The sequence below is a fragment of the Mirounga angustirostris genome, unplaced genomic scaffold, assembly GCF_029215605.1.
Source record: "Mirounga angustirostris isolate CCGP_5_RB_7025 unplaced genomic scaffold, mMirAng1.0.hap1 SCAF_14, whole genome shotgun sequence".
In the NCBI taxonomy this organism is placed as follows: domain Eukaryota; kingdom Metazoa; phylum Chordata; class Mammalia; order Carnivora; family Phocidae; genus Mirounga; species Mirounga angustirostris.
The window spans coordinates 67,470,735-67,496,113 of NW_026991722.1; the positions used below are offsets into that span (position 1 = coordinate 67,470,735).

The 25,379-nt window shown below is 45.9% G+C and overlaps 1 long non-coding RNA gene across 1 annotated transcript in view; it reads right to left on the minus strand.

Annotated features, from left to right (window-relative positions):
- Nucleotides 1-207: 207 nt before the first annotated feature.
- The window catches only part of LOC129045701 (uncharacterized), a 39,074-nt gene continuing 13,902 nt past the window's right edge, over nucleotides 208-25,379 (minus strand). Inside the window, exons 2-4 of the long non-coding RNA XR_010407376.1 lie at nucleotides 8,609-8,729; nucleotides 8,035-8,169; nucleotides 208-7,138 (exon numbers count right to left, since the gene is read on the minus strand). This is a non-coding gene — a long non-coding RNA (uncharacterized LOC129045701). The remainder of the gene's footprint in view (nucleotides 7,139-8,034; nucleotides 8,170-8,608; nucleotides 8,730-25,379) is intronic.

The following is a 25,379-nucleotide window of genomic DNA, read 5'->3' on the forward strand; positions in this document are numbered from 1 at the left end:
AGTAGTTTATAGATAGAAAACCTCAAAACAATGAACAGAACTAGAATCTAATACCCAAAAGTACGTATTGTAGTTACAGTGGAATCCTAATGTTTCTCTCAACAATTACTCCCATTTCTAGCAACAGTAACCACAGTAAGACTAATTTGTTTGCTAATTAGATGAAGTTTCAATAAACTTGGCTTCATTATTCACATCAGTGCAGTAAGAATAGCAATTGACCATATAGAATCTTTTAAATCTGTTTTGCTGGAACTTTTCATAAGGAATCACAGATTGAAGTTATTGAAAATTTTATTTTTGAAGTACAGTTGATACACAATATTACTTTAGTTTCTGTTGTACAATATAGTGATTCAACAAGTCTACACAATATGCAATACCATGATAAGTGTCATTAACATCTGTCACCATATACTATTATTACAATGTCACTGACTATATTCTCTATGCTGTACCTTTCCTCCCTACGACTCACTTATTTTATAACTGGAACGTTGTACCTCTTAATCCTCTTCCCCTATTTGGCATATAGTCCCACCCCCTTCCTTCTGCATGCAACAGTTTATTCTCTTTATGAGTCTGATTTGGGTTTGGGTTTATTTTCTTTTGTGTTTTAGATACCATATACAAGTAAATCTGTATGGTTTTGTTTTCCTCTATCCAACTTATTTCACTTAGCATAAAGCCCTGTAGGTCTATCTGTGTTGTTACAAATCGCAAGATTTCTTTCTTTTTTATGGCAGAGTACTATTTCATTGTGTATATATATTACATCTTTATCCATTCATCTGTCATTGGACGTGTAGGTCACTTTTATATCTTGGCTATTGTAAATAGTGTTGCAATGAGCATAGGGGTTCATATATCTTTTTGAATTAGTGTTTTCTTTTTCTTTGGGTAAATACCATCGCAGAAATTCCATACGATCCAGTAGTTCTATTTTTAACTTTTTGAGGAACCTCCATACTGTGTTCCTCAGTGGTTGCACCAGTTTGCATTCCCACCAACAGTGCACAAGGGTTCCCCTTTCTCCGCATCCCCGCCAACACTTGCCATCTCTTGTCTGTCTGACACTATCCATTCTGAGAGGTAGGAGGTGATATCTCATTATGCTTTTGATTTCAGTTTTCCTGATGATGATGAGTGATGTTGAGTGTTTTTTTCATGTGGCTGTTGGCCATTTCTCTGTGTCTTCTTTGGGAAAAGTGTCTACTCAGGGCCTTTACCTTTTTAAAAATTGGGTGATTATTTGGTGGGATTTCTGTGTGTGTGTGTGTGTGTGTAGTTGTAGTTCTTTGTATATTTGGATACTAACCCTTTATGGATATGTCATCTGCAAATATCTTCTCCCATTCATTTTTATTTTGTTGATGGTTTCCTTCACTGAGCAAACCTTTCCAGTTTGGTGTAGTCTCTATAGTCTATTTTGCTTTTGTTTATTTTACACATGAGAAGGGTGTTGCTAAGGCTGATGTGCAAGGTTTTACCTCTTTTTTCTTAGGAGTTTTATGGCTTTAGGGCTCACACCTGGGTCTTTTTTTTTTTTTTTTAAGATTTTATTTATTTATTTGAGAGAGAGAGAATGAGAGCGAGCACATGAGAGGGGGTAGGGTCAGAGGGAGAAGCAGACTCCCTGCCGAGCAGGGAGCCCGATGCGGGACTCGATACAGGGACTCCAGGATCATGACCTGAGCCGAAGGCAGTTGCTTAACCAACTGAACCACCCAGGCGCCCTCACACTGGGGTCTTTAATCCATTTTGAGTTCATTTTTGTGGATGGTGTAAGCACATGGTCCCATTTCAGTCTTTTGCATGTGGCTGTCCACTTTTCCCAGCACCCTGTATCGAAGAGACTGTCTTCTCCCCACTGCATATCCTGGCCTCCTTTGTCATAGATAAATTGACCATAAAAGCCTGGGTGTATTTCTGGGCTCTCTGTCCTGCTCCATTGATCTAGGTCTGTTTTTGTGTCAGCCCCATACTGCTTTGATCACTACAGCTTCATGATATATCTTGAAATCTGGGATTGCTTTGGCTGTGCAGGGTCTTTGTGGTTCCATACACATTTTAGGATTACTTGTTCTCGTTCTGTGAAAAATACTAGAGATATTTTCATAGGGATTGCATTGAATGTGGAGACTCCTTGGAGTAGTGTGGACATTTTAACAACATTAATTCTTCCATTCCATGAGCTTAGTGTAGCTTTCTATCTGTTAGTGTCGTCTTCAATGTCTTTCATCCATATTTTATAGTTTTCAGAGTACAAGTGTTTCATTTCCCTGGTTAAATTTATTCCTAGGTATTTTATTCCTTTGGATACAATCACAAATGGGATTGTTTTCTTAATTTCTCTTTCTGCTACTTTGATATCAGTGTATAGAAACAACACACTTCTGTATATTAACTTAGTATCCTATGATTTTCCTGACTTCATTTATTGGTTGTAATAGATTCTTGGTGGAGTCTTCAAGGTTTTCTACTTGTAATATCATGCTGTTTGCAAATAGGGACAGTTTTACCTCTTCCTTACCAATCTAGATGCCTTTTATCTCTTTTTCTTGTCTGGTTACCAGGGCTAGGTCTTCCAGTACCATGGTGAACAAAAGTGGCACCAGTGGGCATCCTTGTCTTGTCCCTGATCTTAGAGGAAAATTCTCGGTTTTTCACCGTTGACTCTGATGGGCGCTCAGGGTTGCTGCAATATGGCCTTTATCATTTGAGGTATGTTTCCTCCATTGCCACTTTGTTGAGGGTTTTATTATGAACAGATGTTGTCAAATGCTTTTTCTGCATCTGTTGAGATGAACACATGGTTTTTATCCTTCATTTTGTTAATGTGATGTGTCACCATGATTCCAGCATTGAACCATCTTTCATCTCTGGAATGAATCCCACTTCACTCTGGTGAATAATCCTTCTAATGTATTGTTGAACTTGGTTTGCAAATAGTTTGTTGAGGGGTATTTTTGCATCTATGTTCATCAGGGATACTGGCCTGTAGTTCTCCTTTTTTGTAGTGTCTTTTTCTGGTTTTGGTAAAATGGTAATGCTGGCCTCATAGAATGAATCTGAAAGTTTTCCTTCTTTTTCTGCTTTTGAATTGGTTTGAGAAGAATAGTTCTTAACTCTTGTTTCAAGGTTTGGTAAAACTCACCTGTGAAACCATCTGGTCCTGGACTTTTGTTTGTTGGGAGGTTTTTTTGGTTTTTTTGGTTACTGATTCAATTTTGTTACTAGTAATTGGTCTGTTCAGATTTGCTAATTCTTCCTGATTCAGTTTTGGAAGATGGGATGTTTCTAGCAATTTATCTATTTCTTCTGGGTTATCTAGTTTGTTGGTGTGTAATTTTTCATGACAGTCTCTCATAATCTTTTGTGTTTCTGTGCTGTTATTTCTCTTATTTCTAATTTTATTTGAATTTTTTTTCATAATGAGTCTAGCTAAATGTTTATCAATTTTGTTTCTTTTCAAAGAACCAGCTCTTCATTTTATTTATCTTTTCTGGTTTTTTAGTCTCTATTTAATTTCTTTTCACTCTGATCTTTACTATTTCCTCCCTTCTGCCAACTTTGGGCCTTGTTTGTTGTTGTTCTTCTAGTTCCTTGAGGCATGAGGTTAGATTATTTGAGATTTTTCTTGTTTCTAGAGGGAGGCTGGTATCACTACACACTTCCCTCTTACAACTTCTGCTGCTTCCCAAAGATTTTACGATGTTGTGTTTGCATTTTCATTTGTCTCCAGGTATTTAAGTTTATTCTTTGAAGATACATTTGTTATTTAGTAGCATGTGTTTAGCCTCCACATGTGTTTTTTCCATTTTTTTCTTGTCACCAATTTCTAGTTTCATGTGGTTTAAAAAGATGCTTGATGAGATTTCAGTCTTCAGTTTGCTGAGACTTGGTTTGTGGCCCAACCTGTGATCAACTCCAGAGAACGCTCCACATGCACTTGAGATGAATGTGTATTCTGCTGTCTGGGACAGATTGTTCTGTGTGTATCTGTTATGTCCATCTGGACTCGTGTGTTGTCAAGGTCAATGCATCTTCCTGTCTGGCTGATCTGTCCACAGAGGTAAGTGGGGTGTTACAATCCTCTCCTGCTACCGTATCACCGTGGACATCTCCCTTTATGCCTGCTAATATCAGTGAATAACTTGTGTACTTGGGTGTTTCTGTGCCGGGTGCACAGATAACTTAGAAACTGTCCTATTCTCTTGTTGGATTGATCCCTTTATCACTAGGTAATGCCTTTCTAAGTCTCTGGTTACAGATTTTAAGTCTTTTTTTTCTGACAGAAGGATTGCTACGCTGGATTTGTGTGTGTGTGTGTGTGCGCGCGCTTCTCTTTGCATAGATCTCTTTCCATCCTTTTACTTTCAGTCTGCATGTGTCTTTAGGTCTGAAGTGAGTCTCTTGTAAACAGCACATGGATGGGTCTTGTTTTTTAATCCATTCAGTCACCCTCTCTTTTTTGGAGTATTTATGCCATTTGCATTTAAGGTAATTAGTGATACGTATGTGCTTATTGCCATCTTGTTAAATTCCCTCTGGTTGGGTTTGTGGTTCTTTTCCTTTCTTCTTGTTCTCGTCCTTTACAATTGATGACTTTGTTTAGTGTTATGCTTGGACCTTTCCGTTCATTTTTTGTGTATCAGTTACAGGTTTTTGGTTTGTGGCTACCATGAAGTTCATATATAACATCCTAACTATACAGCAATCTATATAAAGCTGGTGGTCGCTTAAGTTCAAACACATTCTGAGAGCCCTACATTTTTGTTCCCCCTTTCATGTTATATGTCTATGATGTCATGTTTCACATCTTTGATTTTGTGAGTTCTTTATCTTTTAACTTTCATACTAGCTTTATAAGTGCTTGATTCACTGCCTTTAGTGTATGTTTGCTTTTCCTGACAATTTGCCTTTCATAATTTCCTTCTAATTATAGCCTTTCCTTTGCTACTTCAGGAAGTCCTGTTGACATTTCTTGTAACTCTAGTTCAGTGGTGATGAACTCCTTCAACTTTTGCTTGTCTGGGATATGCTTTCTCTTTTCTTCAGTTCTAAGTGATATAGTATACTTGGTTATAAGTTTTTCCCTTCAGCACTTTGCAGGCAAGAGGGAGTGGTGATCTATTCAAAGTTTCTGCTGAAAAACTGGCTGATTGCCTTTTGGGGTTTCCCTTGTGGGCAACTAGTTGTTTTCCTTCTGCTGCTTTTAAGATTGTCATTATCTTTAATCTTTGACATCTGGATTATTATCTGTCTTGGTTGGACTTCCTAGGGTTCATCTTCTTTGGGGCTCTCTCTGCTTCTTGATCTTGGATCTCTGTCTCTTTTCCCAGGTTAGGGAAGTTTTTGGCTATTATCTTTTCAAGTAACTTTTCTGCCCCTTTCTCCTCTTCTTCTGGGACCCTTATAATATGAATGTTGGTATATTTGATGTTGTCCCAGACCTTTCTTAACCTATCTTTTTATTTATGCACATCTTCCTTCCTTCCCTCTCTGCTGCTCAGAGTGCTTTCCATGACCCTGTCTTCCAGATTATTGATCCTTCTGTATCCTCTAATCTGTTGATTCCCTCACATGTACTCTTCATTGCAGTTACTGTATTCAACTCTGATTCTTTCTTATATTTGCTCTCTCTCTGGAAATTCTCACTGAGCTCATCTAGTTCTCTCAAGTCCAGTGAGCACCTTATGACCTCTACTTTGAAGTCTTTATCGGGTAGATTGCTTATCTCTGTTTCACATGGTGGTTTTTCTGAAGCTTTGTCTTGTTCTTTCATTGGGAGCATATTCCTGTCTCCTCATTTTGTGTTTCTGTAAAGTAGGTGGAACAGCTGTATCTCCTTATCTTGAAGGAATGGTCTTATATAGGAACATTCCCTGTGTGGACTGCCTGTGCCTGGTGGCTTTGGCTGGCTAGCTGGCTGGGACCATGGTGGGTAGAGGCTGTGGGTCTCAGTGCACTCCAACCCAGGGCCACCCTGCTGGGACAGCTGGAGCTGAAGTGGGAGTGGGCCAGGGGATCCCTGGGTGCTCCATGCAGAAGGTGCTCTGCTGTCAACAGGTAGAGGTAAGGTTGCTACAGCCCAGGAAGTCCCAGTACATTCAGTGCAGGGGGCACCCTAGCAGGACGCCTGGAGCTGAAGTGCCATGGGCTGCATGGGGACCCAAGGTGCTGCACAGGGGCTTTCATGATGGGATGGATGGCACGAGCCAAAGCGGGTGTGGACCCGGATGTCCTGGGGTACTCCACATAGGGGGTTTCCTGGAAAGTTGTGTGGAGTGGAGACAGGTACAGGCAGCTCCCAGGGTGCTTTGTGCCCGTGTCACCCTGGAGAGACAGCTGGAGCTGTATTGGGGAGTGTCTGCTGTGTGCTGCCTGGGGTTGCCTTGCTGGCTTGGCTGGGGTCAGCTAGGGGCCCAGGGCTTGCTAAGGCAGCAGGCTGGCAAGGAAGCCCAGCGCCCCCCCCCCCCATCTGCATTAGCAAGGTGAAGGGAGAATGGAAACCATGGTGAGGGCCAGCACCTCTGACTCCAGAGAGCATTACAGCAGGTCCCCCACCATTGGGCAGGTGCTCTAGGATCATTCCCTTCTAATCTAGCTTTACACCGTGGCTTGTTTTCTGTGCCCTGGTTGGATGAATCTGCTCCCAGTCCCTCCACCCTACCCATCCCCACTGATCCCCTGGTAAGGCCCTGGGACTCTGTAAGCAAGGCATCAGGCTGACATTTCCCAGGGGCTTTACTGGCTCCGTAAAGTCCACCTCAGTTCTGAGTTGATGCAGATCATTCTAGTCAAAGCCTTGGTAACGTCGTCCGTGTTGCCCACTGTGTCCGTTACAAGCAGAACAGATTCTCCATGGACTTCTGCAAATACGTGGCCAAGAAGAATACTCAGAGCTGCTGACTCTGGACGCATTAGGCCCAGGTAAGGAAGTGTAGTCGCTCTTGCTCTTTGTCATGGTTTCCTGAAGCCGTCAGGCTCTCCCTCAGAGCTCTGTGAATCCGCACGCAGGTCAACGGTCTCCAATCATTGGAGATCCGTATCCTGGAGTCTGGGTCTGTCCTCACCTGAGTCCCCTTGAGGAGGGAGCACTTGTGCAAAAGCTTCAGAATGACACGATAACCACCTGTCAGTGAGAAAAGGAGGCAGGGAGGCAGATGACATGAAAGGTAAAGTAAAATGTTTATAATTCCTTATAAAAAGCAGACCAGTAATCCTAGAAAAGGAGAAAAACCAAATTTTAATTTTGCGTGAGCTTGCTTTTGATATTAAAACTTGTTTTTAAATTTATCCAAGCCAGTTGATCACACATTTTAAAATTTTGCCCAATCAGATTTTCTTTTTAGATTTTTTATTCATTTATTTGACAGAAAGAGCATGAGCAGGGGGAGTGGCAGGCAGAAGGAGAAGCAGGCTCCCCGCTGAGCAAGGAGCCTGATGCGGGACTCACTCATCAAGCCTCCCAATCAGATTTTGTCCTAAGTTTTCCCCCTAAAATAACCAGTCTTACATTAGGACAAAATTACTTTTCCTCAACACAAAAAATACATTTTTTACCAAAAGCACATATCCTTTTTTTTTTGCGAGAGAGAGCACGAGAGGGAGGAGGGTCAGAGGGAGAAGCAGGGAGCCCGATGTGGGACTCGATCCTGGGGCTCCAGGATCATGACCTGAGCCGAAGGCAGTTGCTTAACCAACTGAGCCACCCAGGCGCCCCCTACTTTTCTTGCATACAGAAATGCTCCCCTTAATATCTTTAGTGCCCCCTGGACATGCAGGTCCTATTGGTTCACCGTTCTACTTAATATAGTGGTTAAAGATACTAAGTAGCGGGCTTGTGAACTGTTCGGCCGGCGTTCTTCCTGTTGGCAAAGTGATGACCACATTTCATAATTCCTACAAACCTGTGTTTCCATAGGGCCTGAGAAAGGTTTACTAACAGACCCAAATGTATCTTTAGTTTCTCTGTAATAAGGAACCCCACAGTAGTCAACCTAAGAGACCAATACGTTGTGATTTTACCTTATTTGGAGTGACCTAGGTGCACAGCTAGGTCCTCGGGCTCTCCAAGCACTAGACGTCCAGCAGGAATTCCAGACACGGCTTCTATGGGGCTGACGCCCATGCGCCAGGGAGCCAGCACAGAGCGCCGGTGTCCTAGGCCAGGGAAGGGTGACGCCTGAGCACGTGGGGGCAGGGAGAGGCCGGGGGCACAGTGCACAGAACATGCTTCTGCATACATCACGTGCCTCGTTGGCATGTTCGACCCCTGGGTGTGATTTACTAGGAGAACCGGGGGGAGGTAGGTAGAGTGGGGCACCGGGCTCCATCTTGGCGCAGGCTGGTTTGGTCCCGTCCTCACCAGCCTTCGGAGTCCCTCCGTCCCCTGCAGGATGTGCCGTCCAAGGGCACAGCATTCTGGCTCTCCTGGGAGCCCCACCACTCAGGGGCGCTGCCGATCCGGGGTGCTGGGGCTGGGGGCCCGAGTCTAGTCCCTGATCTGTCTCCTAGGCTTTCGACAGATTTAACTCGTCACTTAGCAAAATGTCAACGTTTCAGGTCACCAAAAAGATTCAGGGGAATTATTTCCACCTACCTATGCAGGTAATGTGCTCTCAACAGCCCTGTGTCCATCAGCCACGCACACTGCACGAGCCGTCTGTCCAGCAAAGTCCACCATTCTCTCCAGCGGTGGTGGTGGTGAGAAATTCTGGAACCTAGATAACATAAAACTCTTATTGTTCCTGGGTTTACTGGAAGTCCAATGAGTTTAATTCTAAGGCTCATAACTCTATTAAACCCACAACCTTAAATTGGTCTTACTATCAAATATTTTCCCAGGTCATGTGAACTGGAAATTCATTTGGATTTAGTTTCTATTTTATTTTTGAGAATTTTTATGAATACTGAGTGTATGTAAATGCCCAATTTTCTAGAGCCCTTTTACAAATTAATTTTGGCAATAATACCTTATCTGTCACATACCTACACATTCATATAGACGAACACGGAGCTCTTGTAGCTTGTTTCAAAATAACCGTTGGAATCAATTGAAATTACTGGCCCCGATGGCTTAAAGCCTTTCAGGGTTTGTGGACAAGATTGTAAGGTTTGTCCCTGGACACAATCCTAGGAAGGCTGGGGTCTGGAGGGGGGCAGAGCCCCTCTGCAGGTTTCAGTGTTTAAAAAGGTCTCTTTCCCTCCTTTGATTCTCTCAGGCAGGTGTGGGCTGTGTTCACACTTCAGAGACATGGTAAGATTTATAACTTTAAGGGACAGAGAATGAATGTAAGTTTTATGGTTCTAAACATTTTGGTGTAATTGTTTTTCAGATTTTCCTTCCTTTCTGACAGCGTGATTTTGTTCCCGTGTCCTCCTATTTCTTATTATCTACAAACCTCTGAGAGGAACAGGTGAGGTGTCTGGATTGGTAAAGGTAGGCGGGCTTTGACTTGCTTCTAGATTTGCATTTCTGGTTTTGTAGGGGCTTGGGAGACCAAGACGGTGGTATCTGCACCCCCGAGGAGCTGGGTGTCTCGGGCCCAGCTGCCCGCCTTCCTAACCTTGCTTGGCTTCCTCACATCAGGACGAACGCCAGCCAAGCCGCGAATCAAGTCTGTATAAAGTTTTCTGAGTTCAAATTCAACCTTGGCTCCGATCAGCACTGGGATACCGACCTTTAGCCGGTCACTTGTAGGAAGGCCTCGGAGGGACGCTGGTCCTCTGCTTCCCCTATGGGGGACAGTGGGTGTCGAGGGACACTCCTCCCTCATTTCTCCCCACAGTTGGGAGGATCTGGAAGCGGAGGTAGACGGGCTTTATAATTTAAAGGATCTGCTGCTGTCCTGGGGATCTGACCTTGGCGCGGTGGGGAGGGGTGGTCTAGGGTCCATCTGTAGAGGACACTGCACAGGTCTGCTGAGGCCGGCAGAGCCTGGACCGAGCCAGGAGTTGCAAACCTCACTGCCTAGCTCCGAGTGTGGACACGGCTACCCTGTCGACCTGGGGCCCAGAGATTAGGCCAGAGTGCTCTCTGCAAACCGTGTAGGGAACGGCAAGTCCCAAGAGGCCGAGGGGGGCCACATTCTGAGAACGGGAGCTTAGCTTGGAGGACATTCACTTCTGTCTTAATTCTAATTTCTGTTGTCTTGTCCAGGCAGTCCCTGAGGCTAACTCTTGTACTCCTCAGACAACAGGGAACTCGCTACAGAGAAGTCGTTCTCTCTCAGAGCCAATTTAAAGAGTCCATCATGGGGCCAGTGATGAGTAGGAGCTTATTCATCTGAACAGGGACTCAAAGCAATAAGGTTCTTTATGGAAAGACGCAGAGGCAATCACCGTGAACACAGGTGATGCAGCCCCCATTTACTCCCCAAAACAGTCTAAGAAAGGGCCTTCGTACACAGGGAGTGAGGACGGGTGCTGAGCGCGGGGTTTCCCGTCTCCCACAAATGTGAGTGCCTCTCATGCCAGACCCCACAGAGAGCTGGAGGGTTCCGTGTTGCCGGACCCCGGTCCGCGGGTTCTGTGACGGGCCACCGACGGTCACCCCGGAAGCGCCCCCTACCACAGCGAAGGCAGAGAAGATCCTCACCACTCACGAAGCCAGGCGCTCAGGACACAAGAACATGAAAGCACACGCCTCGCCCGGATTCCACGCGGGGGACCCACAGCACAGTGTGAACGCACCCTTCGAGGCCGGCTCAAACCGCAGGCTTGCAGGTCCAAGGGTGTGTTCTCCCTGAGGTGAGTCCTCTTTATGACAAAAGACAAACGGCCACCATCCCTGGGAGGAAATGGGTGAATCGGCCATGAGAATCTACCAAATTCACCAGACTCGCTAAGCCCAAGGAACTGGTTCGGCAAGTATTTTCTCCCGCTGATCTGAGTTTAGAACGTGAGAAAAGGGACTCACACTCTTGCTCCCATCCGACCCAGAGGCTGACTCGGGAAGGATTCTCGCACCGGCTGCGTCGTGAGTCAGGTTAATTGAAAGTAATCAATATCCACAGTAGGACGGGGAAAGATGGCGGAGGAGTAGGGGACCCTATTTCAACTGGTCCCCGGAATTGAGCTGGATATCTACCAGACCACTCTGAGCACCCATGAAACCAGCCTGAGATGTAAGAAGATCTGGATCTCTACAAACAGAGTATCGCAGGCGGTTGGTTCCAAGGTACGAAGCGGGGAGCCATGATTCTGTGGGCAGATATCAGCATAAATGGCAGCGGGAGGGAGCCTGGCCGTGGGGATCCTACACCGCCGGTGAGCGACAGCCTCCTGCGCTGGGGACGGGGGCACAGACTCGCAGACCGGTAGCGTCGGGAAAGGACTTTAGGGCAGCCCCCGGGGTGGAGGACCAGACCAGCGGGGGCGCGCGCAGGCGAACTGGGAGCGGCTGGCGGTTTTAGAAGCACAAAGGGCAGAGACGTGCCCCGACCTGGAGGCAGGACTGGGGGCGCTGCGGAGGGGCGCACAACCCAGGCTGCTGCAGTTTCTAGCAGCACGGACAGAAACGGAGACGGTGTGGCCTGGAGAGCTCACTGAAGAACAGACTGAGGTCTCTCTGCTCTGAGGCAGAGGGTTGGAAACGGTCTCTTCTGCTCTGACTCGCGCGGAAGAGACGCGGAAAGCCTCCAGGGAAAGGTGCCAGACAACAGAAGCCCCAAAGACTGCTTCCCACTGAGCCCATCCCCCACCACAGGGGCGCAGGGCAACTCCGCCCAAACAGGGTTGCCTGAGTAACAGCTTGGCAGGCCCCTCCCGCAGAAGACAGGCTGGGAAAACAAGAGGCCAGCAACCCTAAGGTCCCAAGAAAACAGGTGCATCTTGCTTGGGTTCTGGTCAATAATTTGGACTCTATACATTCCCTCAAACACCCATCAACAGAATGACTAGGAGGAGCAGCCCCCAAAACAGAAAAGACTTAGAGATTATAAATGGATGCAGGTATAACCAAGATGTCAGAGATGGAATTCAGGCTAGCCATTGTGAAGACAATGGCTAGAATGGAGAAATCAATTAATGGCAACAGAGTCTCTAAGGGCAGAAATAAAAGGTGAATTGGCAGAATTTAAAAATGCTATCAATGAGATCCAATCCAATCTAGATAATCTAACAGCTAGGGTAACTGAGACAGAAGAGAGAATAAGCGACCTGGAAGACAATATAACAGATAAAAAGGGAAAAGAGGCGGCCAGGGAAAAACAACTCAGAATCCATGAAAATAGAATCAGAGAAATAAGTGACACCATGAGGCGTTCCAATGTCAGAATCATTGGAATCCCGGAGGGAGTGGAGAAAGAGAGGACTAGAAGATGTATTTGAGCAAATCGTAGCTGAGAACTTCCCTAATCTGGGGAATGAAATAAACATTCGAGTCCTAGAGGCAGAGAGGACCCCTCCTAAGATCAAGGAAAACAAGCCAACACCCCAGCATGTAATAGTAAAACTTGCAAATCTTAGAACCAAGGAAACCATCTTAAGGGCAGTTAGGGGGAAGAGATTCCTTACGTACAGAGGGAGGAACATCAGAATAACATCAGACCTATCCACAGAGACCTGGCCAGCCATATTCAGGGTACTAAATGAGAAGAACATGCAGCCAAGAATACTTTATCTGGAAAGGCTTTCATTTAGAATGGATGGAGAGATGCAGAGCTTCCACGACTGGCAGAAGTTGAAACAATATGTGACCACTAAGCCGGCCCTGCAAGAAATATTAAGGGGGGGGTTCTATAAAAGGAGAAAGACCCCAAGAGTGATCTACAACAGAAATTTACAATCTATAAAAACAACGTCTTCACAGGCAACATGATGACAATTAATTCATATCTTTCAATAATCACTCTCACCATGAATGGCCTAAACGCTCCCATAAAATGGCACAGGGTTGCAGATTGGATAAAAAGACAGGACCCATCCATATGCTGTCTACAAGAGACTCATTTTGAACCTAAAGATACATCCAGACTGAAAGTGAAGGGATGGAGATCTATCTTCCATGCCAGCGGACCTCAAAAGAAAGCTGGGGTAGCAATTCTTATATCAGACAAATTAGATTTTAAACTAAAGTCTGTAATAAGAGACCCAGAAGGACACTATATCATTCTTAAAGGGTCTATCCAACAAGAAGATCTAACAATTGTAAATATCTATGCCCCCAACATGGAAGCAGCCATCTACATAAGCCAACAGTTAACCAAAATAAAGAGTCATATTGATAACAATACGTTAATTGTAGGAGACCTCAATACTCCACTCTCAGCAATGGACAGATCATCTAAGCAGAAAATCAACAAGGAAACAAGAGCTTTGAATGATACATTGGACCAGATGGACCTCATAGATATTTACAGAACATTCCACCCTAAAACAACAGAATACTCATTCTTCTCGAGCGCACATGGAACTTTCTCCAGAATAGACCATATACTGGGTCATAAATCAGGTCTCAACCGATACCAAACGATTGAGATTATTCCCCACATATTCTCAGACCACAATGCTCTAAAACTGGAACTCAAGCACAAGAAAAAATTTGGCAGAAATTCAAACACTTGGAAGCTAAAGACCACTCTGCTCAAGAATGTTTGGGTCAACCAAGAAATCAAAGAAGAACTTAAACAATTCATGGAAATCAATGAGAACGAAAACACATCGGTCCAAAACCTATAGGATACTGCAAAGGCGGTCCTAAGGGGGAAATACATAGCCATCCAAGCCTCACTCAAAAAAATAGAAAAATCCCAAATTCACCAACTAACTCTACACCTTAAAGAATTAGAGAAAAAGCAACAAACGACACCTAAGCTACAATTAGAAGAAAGAGAATTAAAATTAGAGCAGAAATCAATGAATTAGAAACCAGAAACACAGTAGATCAGATCAATGAAACTAGAAGTTGGTTCTTTGAAAGAATTAATGAGATTGATAAACCACTGGCCAGACTTATCCAAAAGAAAAGAGAAAGGACACAAATTAATAAAATTATGAATGAAAGGGGAGAGATCACGACTAACTCCAAGGACATAGAAACAATTATTAGAAATTATTATCAACAACTATATGCCAATAAACTGAGCAATCTGGATGAAATGGAGGCCTTCCTGGAAACCTATAAGCTGCCAAGACTGAAACAGGAAGAAATTGACAGCCTGAATAGGCCAATAACCAGTAACGAGACTGAAGCAGTGATCAAAAACCTCCCAAAAAACAAGAGTCCAGGGCCTGATGGATTCCCTGGGGAATTCTACCAAACATTCAAAGAAGAAATAATACCTATTCTACTGAAGCTGTTTCAAAAAATAGAAACAGAAGGAAAACTTCCAAACTCATTCTATGAGGCCAGCATTACCTTAATCCCCAAACCAGGCAAAGACCCCATCAAAAAGGAAAATTTCAGACCAATATCCCTGATGAATATGGATTCCAAAATCCTCAACAAAATCCTAGCTAACAGGATCCAACAATACATTAAAAGGATCATCCACCACGACCAAGTGGGATTTATCCCCGGGATGCAAGGGTGGTTCAACATTCGCAAATCAATCAATGTGATAGAACACATTAATAGGAGGAGGGAGAAGAACCATATGGTCCTCTCGATGCAGAAAAAGCATTTGACAAAATACATCCTTTCCTGATTAAAACTCTCCAGAGTATAGGGATAGAGGGAACATTCCTCAAGCTCATAAAATCCATCTATGAAAAACCCACAGCGAATATCATCCTCAATGGGGAAAAGCTGAGAGCCTTTCCCTTAAGATCAGGAACACGTCAAGGGTGCCCACTCACACCACTGTTGTTCAACATAGTACTAGAAGTCCTAGCAACAGCAATCAGACAACAAAAAGAAACAAAAGGTATTCAAATTGGCAAAGAAGAAGTCAAACTCTCTCTCTTCGCAGACGACATGATACTTCATGTGGAAAACCCAAAAAACTCCACCCCCAAATTACTAGAACTTATCCAGCAATTCAGTGATGTGGCAGGACACAAAATCAAGGCACAGAAATCAGTTGCTTTCTTATACACTAACAACGCAACTATAGAAAGAGAAATTAAAGAAACGATTCCATTTACAATAGCACCAAAAACCATAAGATACCTCGGAATAAACCCAACCAAAGAGGCAAAGGATCTATACTCTAGGAACTACAAAACACTCATGAAAGAAATTGAAGAAGACACAAAAAGATGGAAGAATATTCCAGGCTCATGGATCAGAAGAATAAACATTGTTAAAATGTCTATGCTACCCAGAGCAATTTATACCTTCAGTGCCATCCCGATCAAAATTCCAATGACATTTTTCAAAGTGCTGGAACAAACAATCCTAAAATTTGTATGGAATCAGAAAAGGCCCCGAATAGCCAAGGAGATGTTGAAAAAGAAAAACAAAGCTGGGGGCATCACGTTGCCCGATTTCAAGCTATATTACAAAGCTGTGATCACCAAGACAGCGTGGTACTGGCACAAAAACAGACATATAGACCAATGGAACAGAATAGAGAACCCAGGTATGGACCCTCAACTCTATGGTCAAATAGTCTTCGACAAAGCAGGAAAAAACATGCAATGGAAAGAAGACAGTCTCTTCAATAAATGGTGCTGGGAAAATTGGACAGCCATATGCAGAAGAATGAAACTCGACTATTCTCTAACACCATTCACAAAGATAAACTCAAAGTGGATGAAAGACCTCAATGTGAGACAGGAATCCATCCAAATCCTAGAGGAGAACATAGGCAGTAACCTCTTTGACATCGCCCACAGCAACTTCTTTCAAGACACATCTCCAAAAGCTAGTGAAACAAAAGCAAAAATGAACTTTTGGGACTTCATCAAGATAAAAAGCTTCTGCACAGCAAAGGAAACAGTCAACAAAACAAAGAGGCAACCCATAGAATGGGAGAAGATATTTGCAAATGACACTACAGATAAAGGGCTGGTATCCAAAATCTATAAAGAACTTCTCAAACTCAACACCCAAAAAAGAAATAATCAAGTCAAAAAGTGGGCAGAAGAGATGAACAGACACTTCTCTGAAGAAGACATACAAATGGCTAACAGACCCATGAAAAAATGTTCATCATCATTAGCCATCAGGGAAATCCAAATCAAAACCACACTGAGATACCACCTTACCCCAGTTAGAATGGCAAAAACGGACAGGGCAAGAAACAAATGTTGGAGAGGTTGTGGAGAAAGGGGAACCCTCTTACACTGTTGGTGGGAATGCAAGTTGTTACAGCCACTTTGGAAAACAGTGTGGAGGTTCCTCAAAAAGTTAAAAATAGAGCTACCCTATGACCCAGCAACTGCACTCCTGGGTATTTACCCCAAAGACACAGATGTAGTGAAAAGAAGGGCCATATGCACCCCAATGTTCATAGCAGCAATGTCCACAAAAGCCAAACTGTGGAAAGAGCCGAGATGCCCTTCAACAGATGAATGGATAAAGAAGATGTGGTCCATATAGACAATGGAATATTACTCAGACATCAGAAAAGATGAATACCCAACTTTTACATCAACATGGATGGGACTGGAGATTATGCTAAGTGAAGTAAGTCAAGCAGAGAAAGTCAATTAGCATATGGTTTCACTTATTTGTGGAACATAAGGAATAACATGGAGGACATTAGGAGAAGGAAGGGAAAAATGGGCGGGGGGAATCGGAGGGAGAGATGAACCATGAGAGACTATGGGCCTGAGAAACAAACAGGGTTTTAGAGGGGGGGGGGGGATTGGTTAGCCTGGTGATGGGTATTAAGGAGGGCACGTACTGCATGGAGCACTGGGTGTTATACGAAAACAATGGATCGTGGATCACCACATCAAAAACTAATGATGTATTGTATGGTGACTAACATAACATCATAAAATTTTTTTTAAAAAGTAATCAATATCCCAATGTGGCACATTTAGGGGGCCCTGCCCCCCAATAGGCATTGATGCCGGTGAAAGCCTGGAAATATCCGGATTCCTTGGACCCACGATGGCCCCTTCCGGTCCCAGCCTCTCAAGACACTGGCCCCGTCGCAGGTTGCTGGCTGCACAGATCGGCCAGGCCCTCCCTGGTGCCGCCACCCTCGGCAGCCGGGACACCCCAGCCTGTGGAGCTCATGCCAGTTCCCACCAATGGCACGGACTCCAAGGTGGGGGAGACGCCAGAAAATCTGCCTGACACGGCAACTGTAAATTGATGACCGTCATCCCCCATGTGGACGGACGGCCTGCGGGGTCCCGGGCGTCTTTTTGGAGGGTAGCCTCCAGGACCATTTCCTCCAGCTCTGCCTGCACGGGGAATATGCACATTTGTGGGGTTCGGGCTTGAAACAGGCAGAGGCCTCGTGCCGCCAGGAGCCGGCTCCCAGGACCCGGCTCCCACCGTAGCAGGTCCCTGGCCACCTCAAGTGTCCATGCAAGTGTTGGCCAATCACAGGCAACTGGGACATGCATGGCCCCAGGGTGGAGGGAGCACAGCCCCCCAAATCTTTCTGAGGCATTAGCTTTAAACTGGGAAAAGTCAGCCACCCTTTCAAGTGGCCGTTTGATGGGGTCCTGGGCTTAGCGCTCATCAGGCCTCCGGTGTCTCTTCGTGAAGGGAACCCCAGCAGCCAGACAGGCCCCTTCCTGGCCTGACAGCCCAGGCTCCTCCCCTTTACCCTCAGCGGAAGACTGGCGCCTGTGGAGGATAAGGCTTGGGAGACACAGATGTCTCTTACCCCAAACGCCAGGACCCATGACCCAGCTTCTCCTGGCACTTGCCCCGTTCCAGGGCAGGAGATGCAGATAAAACATGAGACAAAATTCAACACCAATTCATGATAAAAACCCAGCAATCTGGGAATAAGGGGAAACTCCCTCAACTTAATAAACAGCAGCTAACATTATACTTGATGGTGAGAAACTCAACCTTTTCTCACTAGGATCAGGAACAAGGCAAAGATGTCCCCTGTTGCCATTGCTTTTCAGCAAAATGAGAGAGGACATCTTGGAAGAGGGAAAGTGGGCAGGTGATAACTGACTCAGTGGAGAGAAAGCCCCAGCTACTACAGCTAGACAAGAAAATCCCAAATTCTCAGCAGGTTAATTGGTGGATATCAACAAATGGATTCTAAAGTTTAAGATTTTATTCATTTATTTGAGAGACAGCATATGCCAATGAGTGGGGGGAGATGGAGAGAGAATCAGAAGCAGATTCCACACCGAGCACAGAGCCCCACATGGGGCTCGATCCAACCACCACGAGATCACGACCTGAGCCGAAACCAAGAATCGGACGCTTAACCAACTCAGCCACCCAAGTGCCCCTCGCCAGCTCAACTCTGAAGGACAAGAACAAAGCAAGAGGACTGGCCCTATGACCCCACCCAACGTCCAGACCCGCTGGGAAGCCACAGGGATGGAGACAGCGAGGTCCTGCTGAAAGAACTGGTCAATGGGACAGAAAATGACCCACATCAACAGAGTCCATTGATCACCACCAAAGGAGTAAAGACCCTACAACAAAGACGGGCTCTTCCATCAACAGCGCCGGGACAACAGGGCATCCACGGGCAAAAAAATTAAAAATCACCAAGACAGAGACCTTACTCCCTTTACAAAATTAACTCTAACTGGAACACAGACCTCAATGTAACACAGAACAACAGGCATAGTGTGTGTTATTCTGCTTTGTAGATACTGCGTTTTCTGCATATTGAAGGTTTGGGGCGACCCTGTAGCACCAAGGCCATCGGGGACATTATTCCTACAGCATTTACCACTTCTTGTCTCTGGTCCCGTTTCAGTAATCCTCAGCTTGTGCCAGATGTTTCCGCTATGGCTGTTAGATCTTCGATGTTACCGCTGTAATCGTTTGGGGCACCAGGACCGACGCTGGTGAGCTTCTCAGTACATGTTGTATGTGTTGTGACTGATCCATCGACCGGCGCCCCCGTCTCCCTCCCTCTCCTCGGGCCTCCCTCGCCCCTGAGACACAACAATGGTGAAGCCAGCGCAGCTCCTAACCCTACAGTGGCCTCTAGGCATGCACACCCCTGCTGATGTAAATCAGAAGCTGGAAATGATGAAGCTCAGCAAGGAAGGCGTGTTGAAAGCTACGCCTCTCATGCCAAACAGACCAGTGGTGAATGCAAAGGAACGTTCTGGAAGGAACTGAAAAGAGCTCTCCAGTGAGCACACGAAGGAGAAACGAAACAGCCTTACTACTGATATGGACAAAGTCTGAGTGGTCTGGATGGAAGCTCAAACCAGCCACAAACGTTCCCTTCAGCCAAAGCCTCGCCCAGAGCAAGGCCCTGACTCTGTTCAACTCTGTGAGGCTGAGGGAGGGGAGGAAGCTGCAGAAGACAAGTCTGAGACCAGCAGAGGCTGGTCATGAGGTTTAAGGCAGGACGCCGTCTCCATAACATCAAGGCACAAGGTGAAGCAGCACGTGATCTAAGACACATAGCTGAGCTCATTGGAGGTGGTTCCACTAAACAGCAGGTTTTCAGTGTAGACGCAACAGCCCTCTGTTGGAAGATGCTGTCTAGGACCTTCACAGTCAGAGAGGAGAAGTCAGTGCCTGGCTTCAGAGCTTCAGGGGACAGGCGGACTCTCTCTCAGGGGCTAAAGCAGCTGGTGATTCCAAGTTGAAGCCAAGGCTCATTGACCATCCTGAAAATCCCAGGGCCCTTGAGAATCGTGCTCCATCTACTCTGTGCTCTAGCAACGGAACAACGGAGCCTGGATGACAGCTCATCTCCTTATAACATGGTTGGCTGAGTAATTTAAGCCCACTCTTGAACCTACTGCTGAGAAAAAAAGATTCCTTTCAAAATGTTATTTCTCACTGAAAACACACCTGATCACCCAGGAGCTCTGATGGGGATGAACAACGAGACCCATGTTCTCATGGCAGCTAACACAACATCCATTCTGCAGCCCATGGAGCAAGGAGTCTTTTAGACTTTCACGTCGTCTTTTTAAAGAAATACGTTTTGTAAGGCTGCAGCTGCCATAGATGGTGATTCCTCTGAGGGACCTGGACAAAGTCAACAGGAAGGGATTCACCATCGCAGATGCCATAGGAACATTCCTGATTCACGGGGAGAGGTCAGACTATCAACATGAACAGGAATTGGAAGAGGTTGACTCCAACCCTCATGCATGATGGTGAGGAGGTGGAGACCAGTGGAGGAAGTCACCACAGATGGGGTGGAAATGGCAAGAGAACCAGAATGAGAGGTGGAGCCTGAAGATGGGGCCGACTCCCTGCATCTCAGGATAAAACTCGAAGGGACGAGGAGGTGCTTCTTGTGGGGGAGCAAAGAGCGTGGGTTCTTGAGATGGAATCTACTCCTGGTGAAGGTGCTGAAGACTCGTGGAGTGACACAGGGGACTTAGAACATCACATAGACGTAGTGGCAGGTTTGAGAGGATGGACTCCAATATGGAGAGACGGTCTGCTGTGGGTAAAATGCGATCAAACAGCACCACCTGCTGCAGAGAAATCACGTGTGACAGGAACGGTCCATGGACGGGACAAACGTCATTCTTGTCTTAGCTGAAGGAACTGGCACGGCCGCCCCCGCCTTCCACAAGCGCCATCCTGGTGGCCAGCAGCCATCGGCATCGAGGGGAGACCCTCCACCAGAACACAGATCACAACTCACTGAAAACTTGGATGACGGCTAGCATATTTTACAACGAAGCATTTGCAAATTAAGGTGTGAACACTGTTTTCATAGACATGCTGCACACTCAGTAGACTACAACAGAGGAGACACATTTCTGTGCGGGGAATCCAAACGCTCACTCGACTCGCGCGGCTGTGGTGTTTGCGTTGCTGCCGTGGTCTGGAGCCAAACCTGCCCTATCTCCAAGGTACACCCATGGGAGAAACCAACAAATATGGAACCAGTCTGTCCCTGAAGTGAGAACTGACACCGAACGGAAAGGCCAAAAATTGGAATAGAATTCCAACAAACTGATGTGGACACAGAAACCCAGTGGCTATTAGATGGACGGACCAAAGGAGGAACACATCTGATCCTCCAGGAGCAGAGACTGTGCAGCTCGGGTCCATGACCGCCTCAACTTAAAACCTTAGAGCACGTGGAGAAAATCATTCTCACCGACCAACATCCTTGTTTGCCTGGCTGGCAGCCACCTGGACACTCAGAGGGCCTGTGGCTGACATAGCATCCTGTAAAACATCTCCACGGAGAACAGCAGGGCACGCTCTGATAACGGAGTAAGAACGCTTCATGGTCATCTGTCATGGGGACAGACACCTCGCTGGTACACGCAGAAGCCACCAAAAATTCAGAAGGTCATCCGCCAAGCTGCGCCCCCACAGGACGGAACAGTATTACGTTCAGTATTTGCAGGTGATGGGACACAGGAGAACTGGCTGACTTGCTAAGAGCTTCTGAGGAAATGATCAGACAACACTCACGTGGAAGGCACAACAGGCCGGCCCCTGGTGTGAATGGACCCAATCCCCGTGGACCACGGAGACCTAAATCGGCACAGCCCTGCTGGCCCCCTAAGCTGCTCACACCACCACTCTGTAAACTAGTTTAACAACAGAACCCAGACAGAAACCCCAGAAACCCTCAGACTGGCAGAGAAACAGAAGCCACCCACCTTCTAGAGTCAATGTACCTACAGGAAGGAAACCCACACACAGACCGCACTGAATCATTCGCTGTAAATATTCACCTCTTTATAAAACATAATCCCACTAATAAACAAGCCGCCGAGGGACCCCTGGGTGGCTCAGATCATTAAGAATCTGCCTTCGGCTCAGGTCATGATCTCAGGGTCCTGGGATCGAGTCCCGCATCGGGCTCCCTGCTCGGCGGGAAGCCTGCTTCCCCCTCTGCCTGCCACCCCCCCGGCTTGTACTCTCCCTCTCTCTGGCAAATAAATAAAACTTTAAAAAAATAATAAAAATAAAAAGCCACCGATACCCGAACAAGAGGAAACCCCACGAGGCCCCCGAAGGGACTCGACAGTCTCCATCACTGGTCCCACGTCAGAGACAATCACACTTGGGTCACACTGGTTATATCAATAAAAACGCCTTTGGAAAATAAAAATACTACACAACCACTGTGTTTTCAGGTACACGGTCCCAGGTAACAGTGACACACGTGTGTGCTACTGATTTAGAAAACTTTACAGTAATAACAACTCTGCCTGGACTGTTAAGAGGGCAGGCAGGTCCCGTAGACTTATAGTAGGTTATAGGAATTGAAACAAACACGCCCAAAAATCAAGATGGTTTTCCTGAATACGGGCACCATCATAGTATCCCCCTGGATCTGACACTCAGTACACACTGGTCAACTCATCTGACCTGTTCTTTGCTCTTCCCACAGATACAGAGAGCCAACCCATGACCACATTCACACGGGAAGGCAGACATTTTCAGTTCACCAGGTAACCACAGAGCTACCTTAGCAGCCCAGAAAGACCCCACAACCTTCTAGCCCAAGACATCCAGGCCTTTCATAGACACACACACTCGCATTTCCTACAATGACACCCTTATTTCTGGTGACAACTTGGAGAATAGACTAACGTCCCCATAGCGTTCATTCAACTCCTCACATTCAGGGGATAGATAATCGACCCAAATAAAGGCCCCACATCTCACACTACAATAAAATTTCTAGGCCTGACGTGGTCTTCTGAAGGCAGAAAAATACCACACGGCCTCCCAGACATCATAGCTTGCATACCGACCCTACCACAGAGGAAGAATGTCAGAAACACAGTCCAAACCACATATGGGGATCATATTAAAACGCACTTGTGAAATAACTAGGAAGAGTAGGGACCATACGAGAACAGAGACTCAAGGTGCAGCCTTGACCTATTGGGAAAACGCCGTCAGAACCTGTGATACGTTGGCAGCAGCTAATGAGGACTCTGAACACACACGAGAGTGTCTTCACTCACAAGGGTTTGCGACATGGTCACCAGGGACTAAAAAACTGCAGGGCCCCAAGTTGCACCAGAGTGGGTTTTGGACTGAGACGTTCCCGTGTTCTGAGAACAGATACCAACTGCCTGAAAGGCTCAGCTGGGCTCTCTGAGGCCCTACGAACAGCAGGGCCACTAACAGAAAATAAACCATGATCCGTCAACTCCAGGGGCCTATTCTGGAGCAAGCAGAGCAGAGCCCTGACAGAGGGGAACGACCTCGACCAGAAGTCCCACCAGGGAAACGGTACATTTCTGAGCAGGACACAGAGATGGGGGCGGGGGGGTCGGCCCTCGGCATTAGCGGAGGAAATCCCAGCTGTGCCAATAGCGGACCTGTGGGAACTTGCCGGCGGGGCGCGTGTCCACGCTCGAGCAGTCCGTACTGGGGACCGTCTGCTCCCTGGGAAACCCCCAATCGCTGGAGAAACGGGCTAGGCAGGGGTGCGTCAGCCGAACCCTCCCCTTGACTCTCCACCAGGACCAGTGAAGCTCCAGAGCAGCCCTGTCTTACACACGGACCTGCAGGGCGAAGACTGGCCTGAGCCACTAACTGGCACTTGGTATCCGAACCCCGCGAATGTGCCAAGACACCCAGGTACCGACTTCTGTCCTTTTCCCTTGTCTTATCCGACCGAATTCAGTGTAGCAGTGGGCACAAGGCAGAGACTCTGCAAACAGCCCCAATTTAATTCCTGACTTACGTTGTGTGCTAGCATTTCATTGTGGAAGAGCAGCTGCTGAATCTGCATAACGGACCATTAGATCTTTAAACAGAAATAAGCAAAAAAAAAAAAATTTTTTTTGATCATCTATTACACTCCCAACTGGCAACATTTAATCCATAGTCACCAATTACAACATTCATAATAGATCCATGGACAAGAAGTCCAGACTTTAAAAGAACAGGGACACCTTGTAAGGTGCATAGAGGACACATGGAAACGTACAACACCCATCACCATCCCCACTGGTGTGCCTCAGGGTTCAATCTCACACCACAGATTTCTACCCCAAGAACATGGGAACCTATGTTAATAAAACCCCTCACAGACATATTAGAACCTACAATATGGGCCATGCCTCGAAACTTCACACACAGGACTTTCAGACCAGATATAGGTCCCCAGGTGGTGCTCAGTGTTTTCCATCTTTCTCTGTGCCTAACTTAAAACCTGTATCAAAAACAGACTTGCAGGGGCGCCTGGGTGGTTCAGTCGGTTAAGCAGCTGCCTTTGGCTCAGATCATGATCTCCGGGTCCTCGGACTAAGACCCGTATTGGGCTTCCTGCTCAGCGGAAAGTCTGCTTCTCTCTCTCCCTCTACCCCTCCCCACCACTCATTCTCTCTCTCTCTCAAATATTTTTTAAAAAATATTTTTAAAAAACAGATTTGCCAAAAGGAAGGAAACAGTTCCTGTTCAGTGGTAGGAGTTTCAATTGGAGGAATATTAGCAGCTGCTTTTTCTCTACACCAAATCATTCAAATCACACTTTAAAATTTTTTGAAACCAAATCTCAGTACAAACACAGACCATGGCAGCTTGGTCATCGCTGGGCACACAGATGGACAAAACTAGCCATGTATCACAGAACAGAAATGAATTTCACACTGAAATAAACAGGGCAATGGAAATTCGACATGAAGCCATTGGAGAAATCACTAGAAGTAACAACACACTAAAAAATGACATGAAAGGTATTTCTCTGACTGTAGACTGACAGTTGTTGCAATAAGTTGGGTTAATACAGGGAATATTCTTAGAACAGCTATAATCTTGGGGGCAATCCTGGTTGTCCAGATGCTAGACAACCCAGCCAGAAGTGAAGGAGACACCACACATCCTCGAGTCGGGATTCCTTGGGATCCTGTGAAATTAGACTAATGGCACTTCCTGGAGGAAACATGACACTGGCTCACCACACTTTTGCGGTTCCCCAATATGAGAAGAGAGTGCAGAGCAAGCCTACAGGCCACAGAGAGCCTCCTTATGACAGAAGGGAAACATGTTCCTACTCTGAAAACTATGAAATATGGATGAAAAAAATTGAAGACAACACAAATGGAAAGCTACACGAAGCTCATGGAATAGAAGAACTAATGTTGTTAAAATGTCCACACTACCCAAAGGAGTCTCCACATTCAATGCAATCCCTATGAAAATATCTCTAGTATTTTTCACAGAACGAGAACAAGTAATCCTAAAATGTGTATGGAACCACAAAGACCCTGCACAGCCAAAGCAATCCCAGATTTCAAGATATATCATGAAGCTGTAGTGATCAAAGCAGTATGGGGCTGACACAAAAACAGACCTAGATCAATGGAGCAGGGCAGACAGCCCAGAAATACACCCAGGCTTTTATGGTCAATTTATC